The sequence below is a fragment of the Dendropsophus ebraccatus genome, chromosome 10, assembly GCF_027789765.1.
Source record: "Dendropsophus ebraccatus isolate aDenEbr1 chromosome 10, aDenEbr1.pat, whole genome shotgun sequence".
In the NCBI taxonomy this organism is placed as follows: Eukaryota; Metazoa; Chordata; class Amphibia; order Anura; family Hylidae; genus Dendropsophus; species Dendropsophus ebraccatus.
Window position 1 is genome coordinate 73448312 of NC_091463.1, and position 8220 is coordinate 73456531.

At 42.0% G+C, this 8220-nt stretch overlaps 1 protein-coding gene across 1 annotated transcript in view; it reads right to left on the reverse strand.

The window, feature by feature from the left end:
• The window catches only part of CLIP3 (CAP-Gly domain containing linker protein 3), a 28838-nt gene extending 24575 nt beyond the window's left edge, over nucleotides 1–4263 (reverse strand). The window contains exon 1 of the mRNA XM_069943304.1: nucleotides 4072–4263. The gene's annotated coding sequence lies outside the window, so the exon portion shown is untranslated. The remainder of the gene's footprint in view (nucleotides 1–4071) is intronic.
• Between the last annotated feature and the right edge of the window lie 3957 nt (nucleotides 4264–8220).

Sequence of the window (8220 nt, forward strand, 5' to 3'; positions counted from 1 at the left end):
CAAGGTGTATGACTAAAGTAAGGCACTCTAGCCTTCTGATATAATCCCTGACTGCAAAGTGTACACCCACTGTAAGGGCCGTATTACACGGGACGATTATCGTTTGAAAAATTGTAAGATCGTTCGGATTTAAACGATAATCGTTCAGTGTAATAACAGACAACGATTAAACGACCAACGAGAAATCGTTGGTCATTTGATAGAATTCGGACCTATTTTTATCGTTTGATCGTTTGCAAATCGTTCGGTGTAATAAGATGTCATAGCTGAAACGTACGCAATAGCGTACGCAAAACGACCGCAGGAACGATCATAAGTAACGATCATCGTTCTGTGTAATTGGGCGAACGATTTCGGGTCGTTTGCCATAGAGGTCGTTTGAGATTGTTTATCGTTAATCGTTAGTCTTGGTGTAATTATACCCTAAGGCACTCTATGGTCCTATCATATAATTTCACTACAAGGTGTATGACTACAATAGGGCACTCTATGGTCCTATCATATAATTCCACTACAAGGTGTATGACTACAATAGGGCACTCTATGGTCCTATCATATAATTCCACTACAAGGTGTATGACTACAATAAGGCACTCTATGGTCCTATCATATAATTTCACTACAAGGTGTATGACTACAATAAGGCACTCTATGGTCCTATCATATAATTTCACTACAAGGTGTATGACTACAATAAGGCACTCTATGGTCCTATCATATAATTTCACTACAAGGTGTATGACTACAATAAGGCACTCTATGGTCCTATCATATAATTTCACTACAAGGTGTATGACTACAATAGGGCACTCTGTCATCCTATCATATCATTTGAGGCCTGACCAATATCATTGTAATAAAGCACTCTATGGTCCTATCATATAAACTAAGGCCTGACCAGTATTATTATAATAAGGCACTCTATGGTCCTATCATATAATTCCACTACAAGGTGTATGACTACAATAAGGCACTCTATGGTCCTATCATATAAACTAAGGCCTGACCAGTATTATTATAATAAGGCACTCTATGGTCCTATCATATAAACTAAGGCCTGACCAGTATTATTATAATAAGGCACTCTGTGGTTTATTGATCTTACCCCTGTACAATGTCCAGTATAGGTAGAGTAATGTACTATGCAGTTGTTACCCAGCCGTATAATATGGGTACATGGCATTACATCTAATATAACTATGGTCCAGGAGCAGCAATATAACTACGATAGGGCAAATACAATATCTGTACAAGAAGTATTATCTTTATTATCTTGGCCCTCCAGCTGTCGCAAAACTACAATTCCCATCATGCCTGAACAGCCAAAGCTTTAACAATGGAAATTGTTGTTTTGCAACAGCTGGAGTCCACAGGTTGCTCATCCCTGTTCTAGCTGGTAACATAGCACGACCAGATCAGGCAGGTTAAGACAAGGGTCAAGGAAGAAAAGCATTGTCATATATTACCAGTTGCAAATCAGTTTCATTGGATGCAGAATCCCAGTACAGACCATTATCATACAATATAATTGCAGCCTCTATGGGGACTATCTATACTATCCCAGTGCGGACAGTTATCAGGACTATAACACACTGAATGCACCATGTACACAATACTATTATAGACCAGGCCTTGCGTGATCGTACAGTTAAGATGATCCCTCTAATAAACAGCTAGGATTTACAATGCTGCAGCTATATACACAATGAATGTCCACAGGACGCTGATTGTATCACATACACAATGCCCCAGTCTATAGTCAGGGGGAGGTGGGACAGAGCCAGGCTGGCAGCCAGGGCCCGTCACAGCCTGTTCTCAGGATGCTAGATTATTCCAGGGGAAGGCTGTGTCTGAAAATGTCCGCGGGCACCAAGCCAGGGCCCATGAGGGAGGGCAGGGATGTAGACCGGGCATAGCAGTCACAAAGAGAAAAGCATCGGAAGGCTGCATCATGGAGAATGAATGAATCACATATAAGAGGCTACCCTACACAATGGACCAGGGAAGAAGCAATATGGGACAGCTTGTGCAGCCTGTGACGAAGGATCAGAAAGATGGAGACACCGAAGAAAGAGAATTTTTGAAGAGGCGAGAGCCACTTAGAGACCAAAAGGGGTATTGTCACCGAAAACCCACAGGACAAGGGAGTAGGGGATGGAGACAGGAACTGAGCATAAAGAGGAAGGAACATGGTACATATGGTCATGGAGGGGGCATGGTACATAGGGTCATGGGGGGGCATGGTACATAGGGTCATGGAGGGGGCATGGTACATATGATCATGGAGGGGGCATGGTACATATGATCATGGAGGGGGCATGGTACATAGGGTCATGGAGGGGGCATGGTACATAGGGTCATGGAGGGGGCATGGTACATATGGTCATGGAGGGGGCATGGTACATAGGGTCATGGAGGGGACATGGTACATAGGGTAGTGGAGGGGGCATGGTACATATGGTAATGGAGGGGGCATGGTACATATGGTCATGAAGGGGGCATGGTACATATGGTCATGGAGGGGGCATGGTACATATGGTCATGGAGGGGGCATGGTACATATGGTCATGGAGGGGGCATGGTACATATGGTCATGGAGGGGGCATGGTACATATGGTCATGGAGGGGGCATGGTACATATGATCATGGAGGGAGCATGGTACATATGGTCATGGAGGGGGCATGGTACATATGGTCATGTAGGGGGCATGGTACATAGGGTCGGTACATCAACCATGGGGAAGAGCACAGGGTAAGAAAATGAAGGAGAGGCAAACAGAAAAAGTGAGCAAAGACAAAGATAGAGGGATGAAAGAAAAGAGGAGAGACAGAAGGAGAGAAGGAGGAATGATGGGTGTTCTGTAGATGGCTGGAGGGGGAGGGATGTATGGGAAGTAATTTGGAAAGTACTTGTTAATAAATCATGGTCACCGGTGCTGGCTATTGACCACACAACAATGTATCACTGATCCATAGATCTGTCACTACCTCCCATCACGTGTTACCCTCATATACTGCCTATTTTCTGCCTTACACTACATGTACAGTGTATATATTACCCCTCCGTATACCACTGTGTGCATTTGACTTGGTATAAGTTTCCTTTAGCATGTATTGGGATATTATGTTTTTCTCACCACAATGCATCCCTCAAGGTGAGATTTTTATACCTATCTCCAGACTGTATTCTAAATATACAGCTACAGTATATGCAGATATATACACTCCTCTATCTTTCTGTATATGCCAGGAAACTGTATATGAATATGGTGTCTTATCTCTTATACAATGTATGTCTGAGTATGAATCCATAGGGGAGACAGATAAACAGACGTGAGAAAGATGGAAATATATGAAGACAGACAGATATGAGAGACTTAAAGATATAGGATAGAAGATTGATAGGTATGAGATAGATAGATAGATTTACAATAGAATATAAAAACATACACGAAGAGAAGATAGATAGATAGATAGATAGATAGATAGATAGATAGATAGATAGAGAGAGATAGATAGATAGATAGATAGATAGATAGATAGATAGATAGATAGATAGAGAGAGAGATAGATAGATAGATAGATAGAGAAAATATAGATATATACAGATAAACAGACATATAGGTAATACAAAAATAGATATTTAAAAGAGAGATACAAACATAGATATAGAAGAGCGACAGATTTAAAAAAAGATTTAAAAATGGAAATAGAAAAATAAATATTAGATGGATAGATAGATCGATATTAGATATATATAGAAAAGAGATCACAGACATATAAATAGATGGATATAGAAAATATATAATAGATTTAAGATAGATAGAGAGATAGATAGATAGACAGATGGAAAGATAAAATAGATTATAGATATATAGAAGATAGATAGACAGATAAAATAGATGATATATAGAAGATAGATAGATAGGAGATAGATAGAAGATAGATAGATAGATAGATAGATAGATAGATAGATAGATAGATAGATAGATAGATAGATAGATAGATGAAGTATAAATGGTACATTGTATCCAGGATGGCCTCCATAGCTCCAGCAGGGATCCCACTCACCAGGCCTTGCTGAGGCAGGGGCTGCTGTCCTTGGTCCTGATGCACCTCCTGCTTAGTCCTGATGGTCACTGCTGGGTCAGGTGTCCTGTGGTCCTGATGCTGGATGGCGGATGGTCTGGATCAGCGCTGGGATCAGTGTCCTGATGCTGCTGCCCCTGTGATGTTTTTTTCTTTCATTCCTGCGTCACTGGGATGCTGGGGAGCTGTGCAGATAATGAGAGGGAGGAGAGAAGGGAGGGGGAGACACCAGAGCCCAGCAGGGAGGAGGAGGGAGGCGCAGCTTCTACAGAAAACACAGACAGGCACAGTGGACAACTAGGAAACAGCAAGCAATGGAGGCAGTGACATAAAGAAATGGGAACACACAATGCATTCCTATGAGAAGAGAGAGTAAGCCATAATGGAAAAATGGATGAATACAGCAGAGAATTACATAGAGAGGGAGCGATTAATAATAATAGGGACATGTACAAGGGGTAAAATAACACATCAGGTACATGTACAGTACTATAGGGACAAAAGTGTAGGGCCCACCCCTTTATCATTGAATTCATTCATAGCACAGGTGTATATAATCCAGCCCCTCCGGCCGTTACAAAGATTTGTGAAAGAATGGGCCCATCTATAAAGCTCATTGCTATAAAGGTATATGCACACAGAGTAAATGTGGCGGACAACTCCACAGGGATTTCCCCCCCACCCCCGCTACCACTTGAAGTTCCACCCGTCACATAGACTCCATTCTATGCTCGGGCGGATTCTGCCATCTGCCCAAAGAACTGACATGTCAATTCTTTGGGCGGACAACGGAATCCGCCTGACCATAGAATGGAGTCTATGGTACGGGCGGAGAGAGAAGAGGGAGCGCGCCAGACGAGCGGCGGAAGTTATCCGCCACATTTACTCAATGTGCATAGACCCTAACAGGGAGACACTGCAGCAACAATCCAGTTTCTGAAATGTCTTCCCTCTAATGGTGTGCTTAGATCAGATTTTTGAAGCCAAAGCCAGGAACAGACTATAAACAGAGAACAGGTCATAAAGGAAAGACTGAGATTTCTTCTCTTCTCAAATCCATTCCTGGCTTTGGCTTCCAAAATCTGTCAGATAAATCTCTATGTGTAAACACTCCATTAGGGTGCGTGCACACTACGGAATTGCCGCGTATAACCCGCGGCGTATTCCGTCGCTCGTCTCCGCACGCGGCGGCGCGCATTTCCGCCCGTGCCATAGACACTGTTCTGTGCACGGGCGGATTCCGCGTTCCGTCGAAAGAAATGACGAGCAACGGAATACGCCGCGGGTTATACGCGACAATTCCGTAGTGTGTACGCAGCCTTAGATCTTCCACCAAGAGCTGTGAGTGGTGTTACAGACAAGTGGAAGTGTTTAGTATCCACAGTACCAGGTAGTGGGACCATGTAAAAGGACAGAATGGAGGTCAGTAAGTGCTGAAGCACAAAGTTTTTTCTTTCAAATAAACTGGTGCCAGAAAGTGCAAGAGATTTGTAATTTACTTCTATTAAAAAATCTCAAGTCTTCCAGTACTTATAAGCTGCTGTATGTCCTGCAGGAAGTGGTGTATTTTTCCCAGTCTGGAGGGCAGGAGAGGTTTTCTATGGAGATTAGCTCCTGCTCTGGACAGTTCCTGAAATGGAGAGTAGTGGCAGCAGAGAGCACTTCCTGCAGGATATACAGCAGCTGATAAGTACTGGAAGACTTAAAAAATTTTAATTAGAAGTAAATTACAAATCTCTGGCACTAGTTGATTTGAAAGAAAATTTTTATCAGTGAACTACTCCTTTAAAACTGGGTGCCACTAGAAGCTTCATGGCACGAGTTTCCATGGCTGAGCAGCTGCATGCAAACTTTACATCACAAAAAACATTGCCAAGTGTCATATGAAGTGAAGTAAAGAAACCACTGGATTCTGGAGCAGCAGAAATGGGATGAATTAGAATAGTGAGTGTGATCCCTTTCATCCAACATCAGGGCCTGACACCACAAATGCTGCTATGGAAAATTGGGCCAAAATTTACACGGACACCTCCAAAATGTTGTAGAAAGTCTTCAATGAACGGTAAAAGCCATTATCATTGCAAAGGGAGACCCATATTACTGTCCATGGATGTAGCACCACACAAGGCGTAAATGATATACCAATATACAGTGACCAAATAGACTATATGAATGACAGGTGGTATTTTTACCAGGCATGTTCTGACCAGTAGTGGCGGTCATAGATATTAGTTTTTTAAAAGCAAATTCCATTGATTTAAAGTGAATCCGTCGGCTAAAAATGCCGAATGTGGTTAGTTTATTCATGCACCATATTCCTGGCAACGAAAGGTCTTTTTCTATAGGCCGATTACTGGGTTCTCAAAAATTCTTGCTTCCTATACTCAGCGCATATGAAAGGATCAGCGACTAGGCGAACAGGAAAATGTTGGCCAATCGCATCTTTGGACGGCCATTAAAATCATTGTTATTGGCCACCTATTGTAATCAGGGAATGTACAGCTGGGAACGTGAACGGTCCAACAACCAAGATCAGCGCCCTTCTATGCATTCCTATTGGTCCATGTTGTGCCGTCTTAAAGGGGTTATACAGCGAAAATCTTTTTCTTTTAGATCAACTGATATCAGAAAGTTATATAGATTTGTAATTTACTTCTATTAAAAAATCTCAAGTCTTCCCATACTCATCAGCTGGAAATGTTCCCGCAGGAAATGTTTTATTGTCAGTCTGACACAGTGCTCTCTGCTGACATCTCTGGCCGAAACAAGAACTCTGTCCCGGTTTTCTATAAATCCCCATAGAAAACCTCTACAGCTCCGGACAGTTCCTGTCTCGGCCAGAGATGTCAGCAAAGAGCACTGTGTCAGATTAAAAATAAAACATTTCCTGCAGGACATACAGCAGCTGATAAGTATGGGAAGACTTGAGATTTTTTAATAGAAGTAAATTACAAATCTATATAACTTTCTGACACCAGTTGATTTAAAAGAAAAAGATTTTCGCTGGATAACCCCTGTGTTCTACAAATAAAGCAGGCTTCAGCTCCAGTTTTAGTAAAATTTGTTATTGGGTCATATTTAAATAAAGGAAATACAAGGAAGTCTATAGAAGCACGCAACCATGACGGTCTTAAAGGGAACCTGTCATCATTTTTATGCCTATAACACAGCAACCCTTAGGTCTGCTGAAAGCAAGTATCCAGCCAGAAGCGTAAGGATAGGAGGCAATCACATCTAGAGCCTCCAGGGGCTGAATAGCCACACTGCTGCACATGGAAATACCACTATTTCTTTTCTGTACTACAACACCAGCAGTGTTTGTTTTCTTTGTACTGTGTGCATTATACCTGTACTGTGACATTACTGTGTGTATGATCCCTGTGCTGTGACATCACTCTTACTGTATGCATTATACACCTGTACTGACATTACTGTGTGCCTGTACTGTGAAATTAATGCAATATCACTATACCTGTAGTGTGACATTACTGTGTGCATGTGCACTATACCTGTAGTGTGACATTACTGTGTGCATGTGCACTATACCTGTAGTGTGACATTACTGTGTGCATGTGCACTATACCTGTAGTGTGACATTACTGTGTGCATGTGCACTATACCTGTAGTGTGACATTACTGTGTGCATGTGCACTATACCTGTAGTGTGACATTACTGTGTGCATGTGCACTATACCTGTAGTGTGACATTACTGTGTGCATGTGCACTATACCTGTAGTGTGACATTACTGTGTGCATTATACCTGTAGTGTAACTTTACCGTGTGCATTATACCTGTAGTGTGACACCACTGTGTGCATTATTGCTGTACTGTGACACCACTGTGTGCATTATTGCTGTACTGTGACACCACTGTGTGCATTATTGCTGTACTGTGACACCACTGTGTGCATTAAAGCTGTACTGTAAAATTACTGCATTTATTATCCAAAATCCAATAAAGTTGTAGGAAGAAGCGGCACTCCAATGCATTCAGAATGTGATTCATTTATTCACTTATATTTCCATAACGCAGGCACATGTTTCAGTTCCATCATGGGATAAATTCCAAGCAACCTTTACACAGGCTGATTATAAGGCAGATGTGTTCACAGAAACGCTCGCTCCCTATA